The 22,589-nt window shown below is 41.8% G+C and overlaps 1 protein-coding gene across 7 annotated transcripts in view; it reads left to right on the top strand.

The window, feature by feature from the left end:
• Positions 1–22,589, top strand: part of spop (speckle type BTB/POZ protein) — a 123,567-nt gene that overhangs the window by 30,268 nt on the left and 70,710 nt on the right. For 3 of the 7 annotated variants that reach the window (XM_053614197.1, XM_053614206.1, XM_053614191.1), the window contains one exon: positions 2,569–2,724. The exons of 2 other annotated variants lie outside the window; for them this stretch is intronic. The gene's annotated coding sequence lies outside the window, so the exon portion shown is untranslated. Of the gene's footprint in view, positions 1–53; positions 2,472–2,568; positions 2,725–22,589 lie in introns of those variants that run through there. 2 more of the 7 variants (XM_053614218.1, XM_053614227.1) reach the window with 2 other exon arrangements.

Below are 22,589 nucleotides of genomic sequence, written 5' to 3' on the forward strand. Positions count from 1 at the left end.
TTTTTTTTTTTTGTAATCCTTTCGTTTCTAGCCAGTCGCATGGATTGCTACTTTTTACTTTCATTGTGTTTTGTGTTCTTTTTTTTTTTTTTTTTTTTCCCCCTTCAGTTTTTTTTTTTTCATTAGTTGGCTTGTTATTTGATAATGTACGTTGTGTTTCAGGGAATATAGAACAGCTGAAGAAAATTGTGAAGCCTGAATTTTTGTAAAGATTCAATCAGTGCAGTCGATATGACGCGAATTTGGTCATGAAACTATGGAGGAGGGGAAAAGCTCGTCAGTGGAAAGTTTAGGTTTTTTTTGTTCCTGTGTGTGTGTGTGTGTGTGTGTGTGTGTGTGGCTAATTCTCCCCCTATTCCTGAACCATCGATGATTCAGCACAGAAAGTCTTTAATGTATACATACTCGGAAACACATTTCACTTAATCCAACTTCACTGCAGAAGAAAAAAACGCCTCCACCAACATGTTCTTATCCTGTGTGTGTGTGTGTGTGTGTGTGAGATTTATGCCAAGTACGTGACTAAAAGTTGCTTTCACTGGGTCACAATGTTGACCTAATCAATCTGCCTTCCTGTCTGTTTTACACAGAATTGAGTCACCTGTTCTTTTGGTTTATTTATTTCAAGGTCACGCGACCATTTCCTTGCAAAAGTCTTCATGTAGGCAAAAACGCCATAAGCGGGGAACGATTTCAGCGTAATATCCGGGTTCAGGTTATTCTTCTTCAGAAACCGAAATGTCAGTCAAGTGTCTCTCTCTGTGCTTCTTTTTAAGATGGTGCTTAAAGTTGGTATTCGAACGAGCCACATCGATGATGTGCAGAACGGCCTGTTCGCTCCGTAGGTCCGCCGCAGCAGGATGAAACCAAATCAACCACACACACACACACACACACACACACACACACACACACACACACCGTCTCTCACAGATATTTCTTTCTACTGGCTAGGGGTGGCTGATGTGACAAAAATATCATAATTCTCAAAGGCATTTGTATGATGTAAGCTTCGTATCACAACGTATAGGTTTGTGGTTATAGGTAAAAAAAAAAAAAAATCACTTCTATAACTCTTGTAACTATTTCTTATTATTAGTAATAACCTTTTTTATTCTCCACAAACATATTGATAAATGGTTATTTTTTGTATAAAAAAAATATCGAAAATAAATTTAGATAGAAATTGATCTGAATCTAAAATATACTAATATTTAGTAAAAAAAAAAAAAAAAGGGGGAAAAAGAGAGAATTTTCACACGTATTTAACTATTTACCTTTTTTGAAGATTAACATTTGATCATCATTTAATTATTCAGTCCACACAAGAGGTTATTTTTGTGATGATTGTGGCCAAAATTTGATTTTGCTGCAGCTTTTTTCAAAAATTTTGCGATGCAACTTGCAGCGATTTTATTTATTTGTTTATTTTATTTTATTTTTTTTGTGGAAAACTACTCGAATCGGCGAGGTTGCAATTGGACGAAAGAGTCTTGCGCTGTCTTTCGCAGTGATGTCTGTCGGTACGCGAGCCCTTTTAGCTGTACTCACGTTCAACACGCGTGAATCGAAAAGGGTTTCGGCTGAATGCGCGTCGTCGTCACGTGACGTGACGACGACGCGGATGACCCACATCCGCGGTCATTTAGAAAGATTGAAAGCTCCTCCGGATAGTGAGGAGTTTGCCTGACTTTCCGTTCATTTCAGCAAATTTCTGCCATCATGTATTTATAAATCGTAATAAAAAGATATCATGATGTTGGCATGATTAGGAATAATAATACAATTGTTTATTATTAATGATCGACTTAATGATGGTCTAGAAGAAGCCAGGAGGGGTCAGATCAGACAGGAATGAAATGTACTTGCTGGAAAAGGGCAGCGGTAGCTCAGTGGTTAAGGTGTTGGTTGAATGCTCAGAAGGTCCTGAGGTCAAACCCCTAGCACCGCCAATCTGCCGTTGCTGGGCCCGTGAGCAAGGCCCTTAACCCTCAACTAAATGTAAGTCACTCTGGATAAGGGCGTCTGCCAAATAGCATTAATGTAATGTAATGAAAAAGCTGATTGATGTTTATTGACTAACGTAAAACGAAACTCGCACACGATTCCCTTTGCGTCCTTGAGCACGGTTATCTAGATGACTTTAGCCCTAGGTCGAGTTTAACAGTCACGAACGCGCGAGCTGTGAAGTGTGGACGTGGCAGTAGGAAAAGACGTGTATGAAGCGGATGCTTGGCTGCAGTCGTTTCAGCAACATCACACCAGAACAGCTGTTTTATGTGCTCACCAGGCCAGCTGGGCGATTTTCCACATCCTGCACCTTCTGAGTGAGATTGCTCAATTATGCATGCCTTTCCGAGATAAACCGAGAGGTCTTGCAGCTCTTGCGCGCTCGACTTTTCGGTAAACTAGCAAGGAAACAAGAAAGCGCGCCCCTTGTAAAAACAGCCCTGAGAAATCCACGGCTTCATGTGAGTTTTGAACAGCGCTCAAGTCGTACATCTCCTGGTGTTTACCTCGAAACGAGTCTAACGGGAATTCTCCTTTTCGTCTCTGTTCTGCTTATAGGTTCCTGAGAGGAAAACCAGAACAAGCACACTACTGAGAGACAGGGACAGATAAACACACAGCCTCGGCCTATGGGGAGAGAGAGACACGCTCACCTGGCTCGGCAATGGATACACCTTGCTCTGCAGATGTTTAATGGCGTTTGATCTGAAATAGGTAAGAAGCTTGAGCGAGAGCGAGTGCAGAGAGATGGCGGGTGGGGCGGCGGGTGTAAAGATTTTTCAGGAAGTGAAAGAAGACTGACGGAACGAGGAGATTTCCCAGTGATGGGAAATGCGAGGAGAGCAGAACGGATAAATTTCCAGAATAAAGAACAGGGAGTGATCTGACGAGTGATGAGCAAACTGTTTAGTCAAGGGATCGATTTAGAACGCGAATACGTCTGTATGTTGATCGATCTAAAGCAAATTCCTTATAATTGTTTGTTTATACAACACGACTCATTTAAAAGTAAGGAAGTGCTACTTAGTTGAAGTCCATTTGACTTCCATCACTTTCCGAGCTCAGGCTTGAGGAGACCTTCCAGACTTTCCGAGTAGGAATTCTGGGTTGAGGGGGAGTTTTTTTTATTTATTTATTTTTTTTTCTTCTCTTCTTTTCCCCCTTCCTATTCGGAGGTCGGAAATTCCGAGTTACGTAATTTAGTCGATCGCAGCGGACCATGAGTCCCACGGTGTTAAAGTAGCCTGGGTTTTGTGAATATTAATAAAAAATAAAAGCAGCCGTGCAAATTTTTGTCATCTTTTGCCTACCTGAGTGTGCAGAGCAGTGTGAGGGAGCATGGTGGTTAAAAGTGAGGACAAGGTGCCGTACACACTGGAAGCAGGGAGCAGTGAAGAGAGCGAGCGAGAGAGCGATCGAGAGAGAGAGAGAGAGAGCAGTTCAGTTCTGCGAGCACTGAGACAAGTTTCCTCTTACACACCAGCATCTACACTTTTGCTCTCCAGTTAAGTTAAAGTATAAGCGCCATGGCTTATGTAATCTTAATTATTATTCTGTTAATTTGTTTTTAAATGACAAGTTTTTAAAAAAATGCATATTTTTACCATGCTATCTGTATCTGTACCATTGAGAGTGCTTTTTAATTTTTATAGCCACCTGTCTTAGCTTTTATTGTTATTATAATCATTATTATTATTGGTGTGTGTGTAAACACTGTGGAAATAAAAAATAAAGTAAAAGAAATAAAATATTGCCATGAAGTTTGCGTCAGTCCACCCCCATCAGATGATTTTGTTACCGTCACAGGCCTAGGGGAGAGTGTAGGCTGCTCTGATTCTCCTGATAAAACTGGTGACTAATACTTTTATGCTAATTATAGAACGATAGATGTTCGGACTGGACCGCTAAAGAGTGAAGGATGAAGAGAGAGAGAGAGAGAGAGAGACAGGAGAGGCCTGAATGTACATTAGGAATCATTTTCCCAGTTAAAGGTTCACACAGAATTATAGGAAACGGGAATAGTATGTAGCACCGTAAGACGAGGCAATGAGGCTTAAATTTTTAGCATCGTTCTCCAAACCAGACCCTTCCTTATTAAACTCTACAAACTTCGTGCATAAAGTAGCTGACTTGCAGAATTAGCTCGTACACTTGCTCATTTTTTGTGCCCAATTACATTCGATGGTGACAAGTCGCTGGGGTCTCCTCGGTTTGTGTCTCGGTGGTGTGTCGTGAACGTTGCTGTAGTCGATAGGCCGCGGTGTATATTTTACACAACACCTCGTTCAAATGACTTTTAATATAGCTTCTATTTCTCCTGCTTTTTACAGCACGTGTCGAACACTGGCTATTCCGACAAGCCTAGCGAAGATATTCCAGCTAACAGACTAGCTCGTGTTTGTGCTGTGCTGAGGAAAGCATTCTTAGGGTGTGCTTTTGTTATTCGAGAAAGTCGTAGCGCCTTTTGTACTGGAAAAAAATGGGGGGAAAAATAGCAGAAATGAATGCAAAATCAAGCAAACATTATTATTATTATTTATTATTATTTTTTTTTTTATTACCGCAGTTTTGGGCTAAGACGTGACATGTGACATCATCACGACGCGCATTCAGCCAAAGCCCTCTTCCATTCAAGTGCGTCGAACACGAGTACGGCTAAAAGGTCTCATTCACAAAACAAACATCACTGCGAGAGACAATCAGGATAATTTCTGCAGTTTCGCCGATTGGAGTAGTTTTCCGTGAAAAACGAAAAGCACAAAAGAACTCTGCAGGTTGCATCGGAGATTTTGACCAAAACCACAGCACAATCGAGCATTTTTGACCGCAACAAAATCCTGTACAGACTGATCGGTTAACTAACTCATCAAGCGTTCTGTCTAGATTAGGTTTATTATTAACGGTAATAGAGATTATACATTGATTGTAGAGATGCACCGATACTAAACTTTTCAGACGATACCGAGAACTGATTACTCGGAGTGATATCGGCCGATACCGATACCAATAGCCTTTTATACCTTCTCAGAAATGAACTTTATTCAACAAGTTGTTTCACGGTAACTGGTCTCATGAACAGAAAACACATTACTCTAACACATGAACTAAATTCTGAAGATTAAAGTAAGATTTCTTAACTTATTGAATGTTATTAATTCATATTAACATTGAATTCTAAAAAACCTCCTGTTAGTCTCACATTCACTCTCCACAAACAAAAGCATTTCCACTTCATCACTGAACATCAAACTGGTAATATATAATATCAACTTTTCAATATATTAACATTAACTGGATATGAAATACACTACTGTACCAATATATTTTTCTATGCAGTGTATATACCTTTTTTGTCAACTCATCTTCATTTAAATCTTTCAACGGTGTACTGGGGCTTTAATTCAGCGCGAGCGGCGTGGGGGGGAAAAAATTAGACTCGACGCCGAAACTCCTGCTTCACTGCCGCTCATTTCCGGTGTAAAATGTTATCAGTGCAGAGATTACAGAGCTTACAGACTGCAGTTTTGTCGTCATTCCACACAAGAGACATCATCTTTACACACAGCACGGAATCCATGTGTTTTCCCGCCCTCTTTTGATCGACGGGATATAATCGGCCCTGATCATCGGACGTTTTTAAACCGAAAAACTGCATGAAAAATCGCCTTTATCGGCCGATACATTGGTGCGTCTCTAAAAGATTGGTTTAATTCTGGTGACGAGGAGGTTGTTTGACTTCGGTCTTCTATAGGCAGAATATAAAGAGAAGCGGAGCTTGTGTGGCTTGATTGTATGGAGCCACAGTTAAAGGGTCATATCCGATAGCAGTGAATGTCCCAGTCCCAAAGTTGCACCGTTGTAGTATTGACATTTGCCGCATCCCAATTCACTATGCACTAAAAGTATGTACTCCTTTTGTGAAGAACATACTTTCGAGCGTGTAGCAAAAGAGTATTCAAGTACCGGGACATACTAACACGTCATGAAAAGGAAGACTATGTTGTTGTCTAGTTCTCATAAACACTGTCCTGTGCTCATCCCAGGACTCTTATTCACAATATATACATACTGAACAGCTTTTTATCACAAGTTGTTTGCCTTTATATACAATATACAGTTATAGAATCTCACAATCTGTCACCCAGAAGAGGATGAGCTCCCTTTTGAGTCTGGTTCCTTTCAAGGTTTCTTCATCATGTTGTCTCAGGGAGTTTTTCCTTGCCACCGTCCCCTCTGGCTGACTCATCAGTGATCTAAATCTAGATCTAAATAATAGAAACAGGATCCATTTGAGTGGTTCTGGGCTAAGGGCCTTGCTTAATAGCTTGGCAATGCAGGGATTTAAACTCGCAACCATCCGGATCGACGATTTCTCCACGGACCCTCATGTTCCGGATTGAGATCTTTCGTTTCTAGAACTAGTTTGCATCAAATCGAGTTGTCCTTGTGTCACTTGTCGCTTTTACTGTAATCACGTTTCTATAGGATTCACTCGTGTTGTTCGTCTCCAACTCTTCTTGGCGCAGTAGGAAATGCACCATGGGAGGCTGTGAACTAGGTGTGCTTTTTAAAGCCATTTACAGCACATGCACACACACACGAGGAATCTAACGCGGCATCGTTTTGAAGTGAAAAGAGGGGGTGGCTGACTCCTGGTCCGAAATGGCTAATTATCCTGCCACTAGGAATGTGTTCATGTCTTTGATCAACACCTCTGCTCATTCCACTCGGCTTCGCACACATTCGCTCACTCAGACTTTCTTTCTTCCGCTTGTAGTTTTTTGTAATTTAGCTTTAGCTTAATGGGGGGGGGGGGGGTGGTAGGGCTGGGAGGGGGATTAGCACCACTGTTAGGGTTTTTAAGCCTGTTGCTTTAACTACAGAGCACAAACTCTTCATTTCATAACATAGATGAGAATGTGGACATTTCTAATAGCGATTTGTGATTACACAGGTTGGTGACATGCTTTGGAAATAATTTTTTTTTTTTTTTTTTTTTTTTTAAGTAAAATGTGTACCATGTCCAGCTGGATTGTGAGAATCTTCCTGCAAACAGGTCTTTTCGTTAGCATCGGTCCTAATTAGTTTGGTTGTCTGCGAAGCGGTTTGTGCAAGAAGATGTCAAAGTGCAAAAAAATGTCACTGTAAATCAAGTTTAGTTGGAGAAATGCAGCAAAAACGTTTCTCACACTCGTACATAATGACACCTTGGGAACGGTGCAGGATGTTGGGGATTGTGGCGTAAACGAAGCCAGTCATCACTCAAATTCTGTGAAAGTACTTATTACCTCCCGGAAGCGCAAGAACCAAGACGCAACATTGGACTGGTAGGTTCCTTTCAAAGAAATGGAATTTCTTAGCAGTTATTACATTAAACTCTTAAACCCGGAACTTTTTGCATGTAGATACATTCACTGGCCGCTCACAGGAACACCTTTAGCCCTGCTCATTCATGCAGTTATCCAGTCAGCCAATCATGTGGGAAGAGCGCAATGCATAAAGTCATGCAGATGCAGGTCAAGAGCTTCAGTTAATGTTCATATCAAACACCAATATAGGGACTTTCAGTGTCATGGGGTGCGTCTCAATCAGCTCTCTAGATCGTGAATCAGTATATCATGTACCTGAGTCGGGGCACTGGTAAGGACCCTGATTCATTACATGTTGGGACATTGATAACTCAATTTCCAGCGAGATGACTACGTACTTGCGCTGTAAAACGTCAAAAACTTAAAAATATTTACATTTTATATGTCCATATAAATTTGCTAGCTTAAACACAAACATTTCTGTCATGGTACGTCATGCTAGTGGATTTTTACAAAATCCGTGAACACTTAAAAGTTGTTCGACTCGAACAGACCGTATATAGAACATCAAATAAAGTGAAAAATTGGTAACGTAATTAATCATTTGAGAGCTACAGCAACGATAACAAGCTGCTTACATTTGTAGCCGGAGGTTGGCTGAGAGTTCTTCCCCCGTTTTATTCAAGCTGAGAGGCTTTAGAAAACACGTCATTTTTTTCTTCAGAAAGCATTCAGTGTGCTTTAGGTTGTTCTAACTTGGATTTATTCTCTACTGGTAAGGTAGGATTCTGACTTGGATTGGATTGGATCTAGATTTTTGCCACTAGAATTTGCTGTATTGTTGATTCTGTAGTGTTGCTTGGAAGTGTTTGTAAGCGTATACTAATTAGTTCTCTCAGGTGGTTCAATCAAGAGTAATTTCTCCCTTAAGGTGTGAATTGTGGGCAGGGCTTACTAAAATGTATTGAAGGTTACCTGTTACAGACACTAGTGAAGAGTACACTAGTTAGAAACATAAATTTAGATAAAGTATCAAGTTTAGTAGCGTTTATTTCTTCTTGTTCACTTGAGGGTTAGCAGTTCCCTCTCAGCCCTATCTTCACTAACATTGCCGCCCCTCTCCAGCTACAGGCATCAATGCTACCCCACTCCACACCTCCGATCATCACTTGGTATCCTTCACAATCACCCTCCCTTTCCTACCTAAAACCAGCTATCAATACTTCTATCCTACCTGTCGAAACCTCCATTCTGTCTCTCCTTCCTCCAAAGCTTCCTGCACCCTATCATCCCTTCCAGACCTCGACTCCTTTTCCTCCCTACCATTTGGAGTTAGTTTCCTTTCCTCAATTTCCTCATCCATGGACCTCCTCTGCCCTCTATCCTCTATACCCAGAAAGATTTCTTACCCTGTTCCTTGGCTGTCAGATATGTTACACAGCAATTGGAGAGAACTAAGAACAGCAGAGAAGTGGGAAAAAAAATTACAGCTCGAGACAGATCTTGCCTCTTACCGTGCTCTCCTGTCCAAAGTCTCATCTGAAGGGACTTCTGCTAAGACTGCCTTCTACAAGGAAAAACTGCAAACTTCTGCACAAGACTCTCGCAAGCTCCACAACATTTTTTTTCTTCTCTACTCAACCCACTGTCTCCTCCTGCACTATCCTCCCCAACTGCTGAAGACTGTCATCTTTTATGTTGGGAAGATTGAAAAGATCTGCCAGACCTTCACTTCTACCCCAACTCCTACACTACCCACTGAGGATTCCTCTTCTTCGTCACTGGCACATTTTCTAATCTAGCAACAGCAGAGATCCTGCAGGTCATCTTGTCCTGCAATCCTACCACCTGCCCCTTGGAGCCAATCCCTTCCACAATGCTCCAGACCAGCTCACAAGACCTCCTCCCCTTCATCACGACTGTCATCAATGGCTCCATATCATCTGGTCATGTACCAATTACATTGAAGAGAGCAAGGGTTATTCCCATCCTGAAGAAACCCACTTTGGATCCCTTTGACATCTGCAGCTACCGACCGGTATCGCTTCTTTCTAAAATCCGTGAACACACTGTCTACAATCAACTGTCTCTCTATCTCTCAGAGAACAACCTCTAAGATCACATTCCACAGAGACTGCTCTTTTGGCTATCACTGACAACTACATGCTGCTAGATCAGTCCTCACCTTGACCTTTCAGCAGCGTTTGACACCGTCAACCGACTCTCTTGTCCACCCTCATGAGTCTTGGTGCAACATGGCAGGGGTTTGCTTCCTACTTGGAAGGTCGCTCATACCAGGTGACGTGGAGGCAGTACTTGGTCCTCTTCTGTTCTCCCTCTATACTCGATCTCTTGGGGAAGACATATCCTAACATGGGTTTTCATACCACGGCTATGCAGATGACACTCAACTTGTTTCCACTCAGATAATGATAATGAGTCTTTATTGATCACATATTATAGCACAGTGAAATTCTTTTCTTCGCATACCCCAGCATGTCAGGAAGCTGGGGTTAGAGCACAGCGTCATGATACAGCGCCCCTGGAGCAGAGAGGGTTAAGGGCCCACCAGAGGCAGCTTGGCAGTGCTGTGGCTTGAACCCCTGACCTTCTGATCAGTAACCCAGCGCCTTAACCGTTAAACAACCACTGCCCTCATGTCTGCAGACATTTCATCATGGATGGCAGCTCATCAGCTGAAGCTTAATCCCAGTTAAACAGAACTGTTGTTCATCCCAGGTGATTCATCACCATGTCAGGATTTTGTGATTTCCCTGGAAAACTCTCTGACCTAGTGAAACAGTATCTGGATGTATTTATTGATGGAGACTTAAACACGCTTCTGTAAGTCGCTCTGGATAAGGACGTCAGCCAAATGCCGTAAATGTAAAGTTCCAGTGAAGGAACATAGTGAGCATCGATGCTCCCTGGTTTTTGCGGTGCATTGTGGGATTTTTTTATGGAATGAACATTCTAGTGCACTTGAAGGATTTTACGATTGAGACAGCCCTTAAAAATGGCCAACTCCCTGATCAGTGCCCTGACTACTGAATTTTACTGATTTGAGATGCACCCATGTTTGTTTGTGCCAGTCAGGATGGTTTGAGTATTTCAGAATTTTCACACACAACAGTCTATAGTTTTTACACAGAACAGTGCGAAAAACAAAAGAAACATCCAGTAAATGATGGTTCTGTTCTGAGGAGAATGGTCAGACTGGTTCAAGCTGACTGGAAATCTACCGTAACTCAAAAAACCACTCTTTACATCCGTGGTGAGCAGAAAAGCAAGTTGAACCTTGTGGCAGATGGGCTACAGGAGCGGAAAATTCCAACAAGTGAAGATTAGAAAACGTCCACTGTGCCCACTGTAGCTTCAATCCCTGACCGAGAAGTTTGTGAACCCCTCCTCTATGGAGTATCATCATGGGATATTCTGTCTCATAATGGGACTGGTTTAATTGGTCTTCTCCCAGCAAGTAGTATAAATGAAGTATAATACATCATATATATATATATATATATATATATATATATATATATATATATATATATATATATATATAATAGGTGTACCATGGTAGCTGAAACATTTGAGTGGGGAAACTTTCATTTTCAGTACATTAGGATAGCAGGATGATGGCTTGTGATGTAACGAAACCGTGGTTTTGGCTGACCCTCAGTGCGACTGCGGTTCAGAGGAAGGAAGAAATGTAACCGTTTCATTAAGCTACAGAAATCTAATTTAGCTCACGTTTCCTCACATAAAGCAGAAGTAGAGCTTTTTCTCACCCTCGTTTTCTGTCTGTGCCCAAAACCCCATGTGATTTATTCAGTTGCACAGCAGGTAATTTAGAACGTTGTCCTTAATAGCATTAACAGATTGTGTTAATCTGACTCAGTGCTATATAGATTTATTCATTTTAAGTTTATTCATGAGTCAGATGTTCTGCTTTAAAGTGTCAGTTTTTAGTTGAGATTATTTTGCTCAGAGTTGACTCCAAATGACTCAGTGCTTGAAACTTTGGCTTCTTGGCACACTTACTCGGAGGTCCTTTACCGAGTGGGAGAGTTGTGCAAGTGGGTGTGTACGTCATTCGCTTTAAACCTGTTGCATACAAGTTGCAATATTAAATGTCATTTGTCTCCATTTCTCTCTCTCTTGTTAGAAAAACAGGCTCGTGCCGTTCTGTTTATTCAGTCCTTAAACTAAATATGGAGAGAGAGGCTGGCTGTCTCTGTGTGTGTGTGTGTGTGTGTGTGTGTGTGTGTGTGTGTGTGTGTGTTTGTGTTTTGACATTTCAACTGATTTAGGAGGTATGAGGACATGTAGAGTGTTCTCACCCTGGGATTAAAATATAAAGAACAGCTCAAACATTCTGCACTTAAATATAAACATATCAGGACTCGGTGAGTGGGAGCGACTCTGTCGGTACACTGTCATGCAGTTAAAGTGCACCTATTATGGTTTTGAAACATGCCTAATTTTATTTGAAAGTTCTCATACAATAGATTTGCATGCATCCGAGGTCAAAAAACACTTTAACATGCTCAGAATTTAAATTGCAGCGTGTGCCCCCCCACCCCGTATCACAAACGAGTCTTTCAATGATCTGTTCTGAAGGATTCATTCTAAACGCCTCCTTTCAGAGAGCATACTCTGCTCTGATTGGTCAGATGTCCCAGTCTGTTGTGATTGGTCTACTGCTGTCAGCGAGCGGCCGATGATGACCAGAGGCGTTTTTTTTTTTTTTTTTTTTTTTTTTTTTGTTACAAACCTACGTAGGTTTGTACAGGAAGTAAGTCTGGAATTACTGACGACTCTTTCAGCTGTTCAGAATCGCTTCCTTCTTTTGGGAGTCGATAACTCCGTTTGTCATACGCTTTGATTTGTGAAACCTTGCAGACGTTTTTACGTTCACAAACAGCTACGTATATAACACGCTACATGAAAAGTAATATCCGGAAAACCGTAATAGGTTTACTTTTAATATCCGTTACTACAAATGATAAATCTGGTATAAATTCATATTGGATAATCTCCTAGCACAACCCTTTTAAACCCTTTGATAGAGCGAAAACTGCACGGCAGCTGCATTTCGACTTCTGCCTTGGACATGCTATAGGATTTGTAAAATCATAACTTATGTTATTTAAAGACCTCTCTCTCTCATACACACACACACACACACACACACACACACACACACACACACACACAGTTTTCATTTTTGAGAGGTGTGGAGCTCACTAAACAACCATTACCCAACTTCTAACTTGTTGCTGAACCCAAATGAATTTTTGTTCCCGTTACTCAGAGACGGCAGCAGCGAAACAAACAGAGGTCCCAACCATCTGGTTAAAGGCTTTGGCCATTGCAACACAGTTGTGATAAATTACCCTGTACAGGCAATTGTGCTCCTGCTACAACTCTATCACTTTGCCCTTCACTGAGAAGCTCCACTCCTGCCCTCAGTGCAGGTATTATTGTTTTCACTGGCAAAATGTAATGATATTTCAGTGAAGGATTAGCAAACACGATCAGCAGGGCTGGAAAATACTCGAGTCATTGTATTTCATTACTATACCTAACTGTTATTTTGGGGTATTTATACTATTATAGTATTATTGAATTATTGTTGCTCACTGGTGTTCCTCAGGGTTCAGTTCTAGGCCCTCTACTCTTCAATATTTAACTATCTCCACTTGGGCATCTGCTACGATCGCTTGGCCTCCATCATCACTTTTATGCCGACGATACCCAAATCTACATTCACTCTAAATCTGGTGAAAACATTTCTGCTTGTCATCTTTCCGACTGTATTTCTGAGATAAAAATATGGATGAACAATAACTTTCTGTGCCTGTACAGCGGGAAAACTGAGGTCATGCTTATAGGTTCCCGTCATCAAATCCGCAAAGCGGCTCCACTGCCTCTGTTTGTTGATGGCTCTGTTCTAGAGACCCAAAGTAAGATGAGGAACCTTGGTGTAATTTTTGACCCCAGCCTCACTTTTGATTTTTTTTTGTTCAGCGCACTGTGAAGGCATCCTTTTTTCACCTCAGAAATATAGCCAGACTACGCCCAATGCTAAACTTATCTGTCGCCGAAAAGCTGATTAATTCATTCGTTGTCACACGGCTGGATTACCGTAATGCCGTTTTAGCCGGAGTTTCTAAAACCGCAATTAACAAACTGCAGCATGTTCAGAACTCTGCCGACCGGATCCTGACGGGAACCAGGAAATGTGACCATATTACTCCTGTTTTGAAGTCCTTACACTGGCTCCCGGGCAGGTTCCGTGTCGGTTTCAAGATCATGATGTTGACATACAAGGCATTACATGGATTGGCTCCGCAATACTTATCTGGCTTATTAATCCCTTACACCCCAAATCGCATACTACGCTCCTCACAGTGTAATCTGTTTACTGTTCCACAAACACACCTAAAATCTATGGCTGACGGGGCTTTTTCTGTCTATGCTCCTTCACTTTGGAACTCTCTTCCTCCTGAACTCAGGGGAGCCCAGACTTTTGGCATTTTTAAAGCTCTTCTCAAGACGCACTTTTTAAAACTTGCATTCGACTGCTGATGTCTTTTTAGATTGTTTTATAATTATTTTTTTTATTATTAATGTTGTTGTTTTTTTTTTTTTCTTATGAACTTTTATTCGTTTTATTTTTCTCTGGACTGTGATTTTATGTACAGCGCTTTGAGAAGCTGCTTTAAAGGCACTTTATAAAATAGTTTATTATTATTATTATTATTATTATTATTATTATATTATTGAAATTTAGTACTCATACACTTGCTTAATTACATTTCCATGATTTAAAAAAAAAAAAAAACTCCTTATAGTTTTATTTAAACCCTCAAAGTACTTTTTCACATCTCAAAGGTCTCTTCTCTCATCAAGTCAGTGACTGTACACTGTATATTATTAGCATCCAGTCATTTCAGTTTAGCATCCAATTAAGTTCATAAATGTAAAAAATGTTTTTTTGAACACGATGTCGTTACAGCTCTAGCTATCCGTGCGCATCTGAAGCTCAATAAGCCACTGGACTGCGGTGTTGAACTTGAGGATGTGTTCAAGTAGTTTGAAAAAATACGTTGAGGTCAATTCAGCTAATTTGCTAACATTAACTGGTTAAGTTCTTTGCCTGATACCGTTCTTTTTTTTCGTACATGCACTGATTTGGTGTGATTTCAGACTGACCGTTTCCACCCATAGTTCCAGCTTATAATTTAATAACCGCCAGGCCATATCAGACAGTGTCGGTTATAACGTTCAATCAGATATCAAACGGTATCGGATGCTTCGTCGAATCACGTGCTAACCTGCACCCGCGGAAGCACCGTGGACTAAAACAGTGTGATATTTCAACCTAAGTAGTAAGAGGATTTGCACAGCGTCTCTAAGGCACTGTGTTCACGGAAACGCCAGGAAACTAAATGTGCTGTTTCAACCGAAAGAATTTTTATTTAACCAACTTATTTAATTAAACAGTTTTCTTTGCTAATGCCAGGATTGTCTAGAAGCTAACATAATTGGCTACACGGCAAATTTTAGCTAATGGGAATTATTGCGAACAGTGTTTTTTTTTTTTTTTTTTTTGGTTTTAAGATAAGTAATAAAATGTATGTTCACATGAAAACATAACCAACTTAATTTCATTCATTAAAAGGTTAACTTCTTATACTTGAATTCCCAAAGTAGCAACTTTCACTTGATTCTTAATACTTGGTATACCCCTGACTATCAGCCTATCAAAAAAAAACCCAACAACCACCACTCCATTTGGTATGCTTAGACTCACTCTGACTAGCCAAAATGCTTGATCACGAACCTAGAAATGAGAGACTCTGTCCTTTGTAGACTTCTTGAACTATGTACTCTGACTGTCCCAAAACTCTCGAGGTAAAAGAAGTCCCGGTCGACTCACAGGCCATGGAGCATCTGCTATGTTTTGCACACTTTTCTGGCCACAAGGTTCAGTATCTTCAGGGATGCCATGGGAGTGGCTCACAGCACTTCTGTGTGAAAATATTTGAGCTAACACAAGGAGCTTTTTGGAGCAAGATTGCGTTGAGAATCCTGTCTTTAAAAGTTTTATTTAAAGCAGTCAACATATAAACGAGAGATCTCGCGTATGCCGACAGGCTCTGTGTAGGCGCTCTGGATAAGGGCGTCTTCCAAATGCCATAAATGGAAATGTGGTTGGTCTAATTGCTTCGCTCTATGAAAGTATGCTGTTCTCGGGTGAACTTACTGATGCAACATATCCAACTCTCTACTCGAGTCTGGTTTACGAGACAAGGGTAAAAGTTATGTTACTGAACCTGGGGAAAAAAAAAATCCAGCAACGTCGAAGACTGAAAACTTTAGCAGACTTGATCAAACACTTCTCCTCATCGTCATGCCTAATAAAAGGCTAAATGTTGGTCTGATCTCAACAGTATACACAGGGAAATATCCAAAGGATCCAAGTAGTTGTTTACTTTTTCACGTTGTTTAACATTGTGATCTGTTCACTTGTTTGTCATCATTCTTATTCACACAAGGTGTCCCTCAAGGATTAGTCCTTGGTTCCTTTTCTTTTCACAGCGTATATGCTTCCCCTTGGCCAGATCATTGCCAAATGGAGTCGTAGCATCCACTGTTACACAGATAATTGATCTCAGTACTATCTCCAACGCAACTCTGGCTCGCATCTAAGTGAATGTATTCATGATCCAAAATCGTAGCTAGACTCCAGCTTTCTTAAAGGAAACCCTGACGGATCAGAGATCTTACTTGTTGCCACCAAAACTCTTCCCTAATTCTAATAAATGTTCACAGTCTAGGTTTATTTTTTTTTGACAGCACTGTATTTGAACCGCATATTAGGCCGGTTAGGTCAATGGAAAAAGGAAAATCGCCTTTTTATTAGCTCCACAACTTCTGTCTGGCTTTTAAACCTTACTTATGCCGTGTGTCCACCAGAGCATTTTTTTTTTTTCCTGGTGTATTTTTTTAAATTGATTGCAATGGGAGCGCCGCGTATTTAAAAAAAAAAAATAGCCAGCCGCATGGCGAGGTGCTGAACGTCTATAGGGTCGTGTGCGTGCTGTTTTTTTTTTTTTTTTCTGGTCGCCGAGAGTTAAAAAATGTTCAACGTTGGGTAAAGCGTAGCGCTCGTCACGGTCACTTTTTACCCATCCGTCCAATCACAGTGGAGGTGTGGTGTGGGACAAATACCACACCGAGCAACTGTCACATCCGACTTGTACAACGTCTGAACAACAATGGAGGAGAAGTTAATATTGCTGCTGTCAGAGTATCCATGTCTGTACCAGGTGACCTCCCCGGATTACCACAATATTAATGAAAAATAATGCTCGGAGGAACATCTCGTTCTCCATGGGTCTACCAGGTAAGCTGCAGTCAGCTAGACTTGTTAGCGAAAAACGTCCATATAGAGTAGTTTGCTAACCATCAACAGCTACTTTTCTGTTTACTTCAGATACTTTTAACACATTACTCCCGCGGATATTCCCTATCACAGCAACCAAAACGTCTCAGCTGAAAAAACGCCGTGCCTCCATAAAGCTCTCAAGCGCTGGCGTTTTCAGCTGGCTAAAAAAAAAACACACGGTCCACCGAAAAATGCTGAATCCCTGGTTCACGCCTTCATAACCTCAGACTTTTCTATAATTCCCTCTTCTTTGGCTTTCCTGGTAAAACCCTAAACAGACCCCGACGTTTGATTACCACTGGTTACCGTCTCACCCCTACGTCTCACTTCTACTTCTCATTCTCAAAACAAAACCCGACCTTGCCCGGTCTTACCTCACAGAGACACGCCCATCAGGACGTCACGTGCCGACGCTCACGCGGGATGAAGTATTCGCCCCCTGAAGCGTTGCCCTGTAGGACGTGCCGTCGCACGAACCGCACAAAAATTCACTGATTTTCCACACGGAAGAAGTGCTGAAAAACCGCGCGAGTTCCGTGTTTCACTGTCGGAGTAATAAATAAAAGACAACACGGACATGGTTCTGTTTTGTAAAGTGCTGGAGGGGAAAAGAAACTTCGTGGAATTAATCATGACGCTAGTGAATTCTCACTGCGAGCGTTTGTGCTCGACCTCGTCTGTATTCCGCAGGATGTGCTTCCTTTGTATCGAACTAGTTTTTAAATCCACAATTCTATCAATCACTGACTGATGATTTTATTTTAACTGTACATCATTTACGCTGCGTGATTATTAGAAGTGTTAGGGGGAAAAAGACAACGTAAAGTGGAGGATTAAACCGGCCATTTTAATGAACTACAGCCATTGTGACGCCTCACACTTATATTAACACCTTATATTAACACACTATCATGATTGTAGTTTTTCGTGAATACGTCTATTATACAACAGTGTTATCACATCGCCATGTGTGAAGCAAACCTGAAACACATGGGGAAGACTCGCTGTGTTCGTTTATACTCGCTGTTCAGAGAGCTTCATCACAGAGGCCAGGTTTTTGTTAAAGACACCGGTCTGATAATCTCACAGAGGGAATACGTTTAAACCGAGCGTTTACTGAGAGTTTTTCCTCCATTAAGTCCCCAGCCATTTTTTCGGTTTTTAATGAACTACACCTTCAGAAAGCAGGAGACGGAGACCGACGGTTCTTGATGCTTCAAGGTATTAAGCTTGAATGGGATTTCATTGGAATGGAATTAACCGATATTCATCTGAATTTGCTGAAACCCGCAGAAGAAATGTCACAACACCTCATCAAACCGCTTCCGCGTATGTAGCCGACGCCTCCCTGCCAGCCAATCAGCAGTCGCCTGACACCGATGAGAAGTTATCCTGTGGGAGATCCCTCTCTGCGTCGTAAGGCTGGGCGATACGACGAACATATCATAGCACGGTACCGGAGGACGTTTGTACGATACACGATGCGTATCACGATATATAATTTGGCTCACAAACGGTCTGCAAAACATTAGCAAAATAAACAACAACAACAACAAAAAAAAACCCCATTAAACTGAGTTTGACTATACTTTTCTTTAATGCCTACAAAGATGGAGAAGATTACGTAAAAAAAAAAAAAAATGCCAAATCAACGGCATCCATTTAGGACCATTTATTTTGTAATTATTACAAACGTAAAAAAAAAAATACATCCCCATCCCAACGATATCTCAGAAAAGCGTATCGTGTCGTTATTGATCACGCTATTGATATATATCGCCCAGCCCTAGTGCGTCGCAAAACAGAGACAATAATATGCATCAACGCAGGAGTTCAATGGGGTGGCAAGTCTTTGGAATACCATCCCAGGATTTTCACGTACATTTCCCATTTTACGAGTTTTTCAGTGTCCTTCCTGCCAGTATCTATTTATTTTTTGTAGAGTGACCTTGAGTGTTAGAAGGGTCCTATATAAATGCAAAGCATTATTCTTCAGTGTAAAATGTACCATCTGTTAAATTACTCCATTCGTTAAATACTGTGGTTGAGATGTTGGACTATTGATCGGAAGGTCGTGAGGTCAAATCCCAGCACCGCCAAGCTGCCGCTGCTGGGCCCATGAGCGAGGCTCTTAACCCTCAACTGCTCAGATGTATAAATGAGATAAACGTAAGTGGTTCTGGATAAGTGCGTCTGCCAAATACACAGTATAATTCAGATATCTGACTATTGGGTAACTACAGTATTGTTCGTGCGACAGAGGAAACGCACAGAAATCTGTTGTCAGATGATTAGCGTTCAGCTGTGCGTAATTTACAACCTCAGTCTGACTGAACACGATATAAAGATCCTCGTTGCTGAAGATATTGAAACCGTCCACAGGCATCGCGTTCGCTGATTTGAGTCTGGATCCCCGTTGAGGCTGTGCCTTTTAAGATCTGGATTAGCTTAAACGCTTTGCGTCTTACGAATGTTCTCTCTCTAATGGATTTGCAATCACGCTGTGCAGTGCCAAACTCTGCCTCGCATGTGTTCCTCCACCGAGGCCAAATCCAGCTCACCCACAAGGTGAAATAGGGTGCAGGGCCATTCGTCAGGTCTAAACGTAACTCTGTGCCTAGTTTGCATGGTGAAAGACGCATCGTTCTGCCAAACCCGAGCGTAGTGGATCGCCGCCTCGGGATCTCGCCGTCTCCCCGTCCCTCGCCTGGCTTCATTTTACACGCCGCCTTAGCCAAGCAGCGATTAGTCATGCGTGTGATGGCAAGCAGCTCTTTACTGTGCTGAAACTACGAGTGGCGTCACACGTACACATCCAGAAGCGCGCTGAAATATGACCTGTGATTAATTTTGAAATGACAAATGAGGTAAATATTGTGATTGCAGACTAGCGAGCATGAAAATGGGTCCAGTATTAATATTAATGCCTGCAGTCTAGCGCTGCATTGTAGATTACAGTGTAGTATTGTAAGTAATGAACTGCGGTTATTGCGCCCCACTGTCGATGAACCGGTCCATTTCTGCAAGAGAGGGTAGATTATTTAAAGATCATCATTAGTTGAAGTAACTCGTTTCTCATTAATAAGGCTGTTTTACCGAAAGCTCACTAGCTTCTAACTTCTCATAACCCAGACGTCAGTAGTACAGCCCGTACAGGATTTCGCAGTTTTTTTGTGATTGTTGCGGCCGAAAATGAAGAATTTTTACATGGACGACAATAATCTGATATTTACCAGATTAAGACGATACTCTGATGAAGGAACCAGCATGTAAACAGCGATTATTGATGAGCTTATTCTGATTAAAGTCACACTCGAAGTAAACACAAATGGAATTAAGACATGTGGAGTATTCCTGTTTTAGTCGCGTTATCGACGTGCGTTACAGACATGTACACACCTTAATCACACTATTAACGTCGTGTGGGAGTTTTCACCGCGTTTTGCGACAGGACACGTTCACACACGGCAGCGCTCAACCGTTTTACGGCAAACAAGAGAGCACGGCTGCGTCCCAAACCGCGCACTTGCCTGCTATATAGTAGATGAAATACATACATTTCGGCTACTGTATAGACGGTAAGTATGCGGTTTGGGACGCAGCCCACGGCTTCAAGCAGTCGTCTATTTGCACGTACAGCATGACGAATAATTAACCGCACTTGAAGCTAAAAATATAAACACCCGAAACTGTATACGTTACCATAACTAAGACGGACTGTATGTCGATATGTGAAATTCTGGACGGGACGTCGGACGGCGTGGCGCGGTGACGTAATGACGTGTGCCGTTAATCGATCTATGTTCTATAACATGTAAAACAGGAACATGAAAGGAGTATTCTAAACGCGACTCATGTAAACACCTTAATCATAATGTTGTCTTACTCAGAATGTCAATAATTAGATTACCGCTGTCCGTGTAAATGTACTGAGTGACGCTTGTTGGTAAACGAGACCTTTTAGCTGTACTCGTGTTCGGGGCGTGGGAAGAAGGCTTTGGCCGAATGCGCGGTTGGACGACGCCCAAATCTGCGGAAAACCTGCGGAACCTGAGCAAAGCCCTTAACCCTCTCTGCCTCAGGGGCGCTGTATCATGGCTGACCCTGCGCTCTGACCCCAACCTCCTAACATACTGGGGTATGCGAAGAAAAGAATTTCACTGTGCTGTAATGTGTATGTGATAAATAAAGACTCGTTATCATTATTTAAATTGTAAGCATTAAAAAAACAAACAAACAGCCAAATCGTTCATATATTTAAGATGAGCAGCAGATATGAGGTGTCCAATTTGCAGGACTCTGACGCTGCCTCCAGTCTGAAGAATGCGACACAGCAGATGCTAATCTCCTCACACGTTTCTGACACTGCATAATCCACACTGCACATCCACACATCAAATCCCCCTCTCTCTCTCTCTCTCTCTTCCTCTTCTCCTTCCTTCTGTTCCTTTCCGAAGCCGGCGTGTTTAGAGTCGACTAAATCCCCGTGGTGCAGTCGCTGTCGGCGCTCACTGCGCGACGACATGATAAAGCAAGACATTTTTAGCAATGCAGTCAGTTTCTTTGGACATTTGATGTTGTCAGCAGTGTTGTTGGGATTCTGCCTTTCCATCATAGTTATGCGAAAGGTCTCGCTCTCACTGTGGGATCGCTTCTTGGGTACATTTGGGACGGTATTCGTCTTCACCTCCGCAGTTTCCTTTTCCGAATAATATCTTTCGCTTGAAAGCGCAGACAGCCGAAGTGTTATACATTATGCATTACAATCGTGATCGAATGCAAGTGTGGATTGTGGGTGCGATCTATCTTGGACCTACATTGGATAATTGGGAGAAAGTGGGATGTTGGGGCTCGGTGGAATGCCGCAGCTGTCTGGAAGGAATAGACAGATGCAAGTGAAATGAATAATGCTTCCTCCTCTTCTCACTGAAATGAGCATAGCACAGCTGTGTAACTCTCCATCTTTCTTACCATCTCTCTCTCTCTCTCTCTCTCTCTCGTTTGCACCTTTTGGGTATTGTGTCCATTCTATAATATAAATGGAAGCATTAAGTAAGGAATAAAACATGACCGAGTGTTCTGATCAACAGTTTGCTGGTGTGCTGATGTGGCCTGACACTCGGCACAGTCAGGCTAGGTCTACATTCATCCGGATCAATGTGAAAACACGTGTTTTTTCTGTAGATTTTGGCCTCCCGTCCACACTGAGACGGCGATATCGTGCAGCGACGACGGAGCTTTTCGAGAACGTTCTGCCGAGTGGATAAAGTTCGCAAACGCCAGTGTCGATGGAGAGTGTTTCGAAACGAAAACGCAGTTGTCCGGATTAACGTGGGGGTAGCCTTAATGTTACAACCTCAATGTTTTTCCATCTTACGGCACGGTAATTTGCCAGTGAATACCGTTTTTTTGAAGTAATAAATAACGACGTACTTTTTAACTGTTTATAGTTGCATTGTAACACTTAACGGAACGTCAACGACACAAGTTCATTTCCTGATATCACTGATGTTATAGCAGCTATAAGCAGGTGTTCCCTCACCAGCCTTTCATTTGTCCTTCTCTTGAAGTTACTTACAAAGCATTGACACTGGAGACTCCTTCCATAAATGGTAAACATCCCCTTACCAAATCAGTGATGAAAAGCTTTTCTTTGTCTTTATGTGTGTATGTACGCTTTGGTGTATGTGGAGTGTCTACCATAAGGACTGGGGCATCTTAATAATTCAGTCATTAGCTGCTGGTCTACTTGAGCTACTTGTAATCAATCAGCCAAGACGAGGTTGACATCTCATTAAAGCTGCCAGGCT

Source organism: Ictalurus furcatus, chromosome 2, assembly GCF_023375685.1.
Source record: "Ictalurus furcatus strain D&B chromosome 2, Billie_1.0, whole genome shotgun sequence".
Taxonomy (NCBI): Eukaryota; Metazoa; Chordata; class Actinopteri; order Siluriformes; family Ictaluridae; genus Ictalurus; species Ictalurus furcatus.